At 64.6% G+C, this 543-nt stretch overlaps 1 protein-coding gene across 1 annotated transcript in view; it reads right to left on the reverse strand.

The window, feature by feature from the left end:
* The window catches only part of SYCP1 (synaptonemal complex protein 1), a 62429-nt gene that overhangs the window by 54845 nt on the left and 7041 nt on the right, over positions 1–543 (reverse strand). The window contains exon 2 of the mRNA XM_004689612.1: positions 131–158. The gene's annotated coding sequence lies outside the window, so the exon portion shown is untranslated. The remainder of the gene's footprint in view (positions 1–130; positions 159–543) is intronic.

Here is a 543-nt window from a genome sequence, read left to right on the forward strand (position 1 = left end):
GGGGGTCCGGGGGTCTTAGATGCCCCCACCCCCAAGACGCAGGCGCCAGCCTGCTGCGGTGGCAGAGGCTGAGGCCAAGGAACCCCAGCCCCAGCACCCCGGGAAGGGGACCCCGCACCCCAGCGCTCACCTTTAAAGAACCAGCGTGACACCGGGGACTCGCGCCCACGTGAACTGCTACCTGCTACTACGGCAGCAGAAAGAACCGACGAGAACTTCTACGTCCGAACCTCGGGAAAGGCGGGAAAGCGTCCCACCTGGGCGGCCACGAGGGACTGCGGCGACAACAGCTGTTCAACGGCTAAATAACGGTCGCCCGGGGTCTCGCCGCGTGCCGCAGCCCGACCTCTCGCGAGAGTTCCTGCCTCTGCCGCTACCGAACATTCCGCAGGGTTCTATGGCTCCTGGAATCCGCATTCCTCTGCCTTCTGTGGTCGCAGAATGCGGGGGACTCGCCCGAGGAGGCTAGCTGGGCGCTAACCGAGAGAAGCCCACTCTGTCCTCCTGGGCTGAGTCTCGGGAAGGGGACATAATGAGCTTACA

Source organism: Condylura cristata, unplaced genomic scaffold (assembly GCF_000260355.1).
Source record: "Condylura cristata isolate star-nosed mole 26May11 unplaced genomic scaffold, ConCri1.0 scaffold00026, whole genome shotgun sequence".
Lineage (NCBI taxonomy): Eukaryota > Metazoa > Chordata > Mammalia > Eulipotyphla > Talpidae > Condylura > Condylura cristata.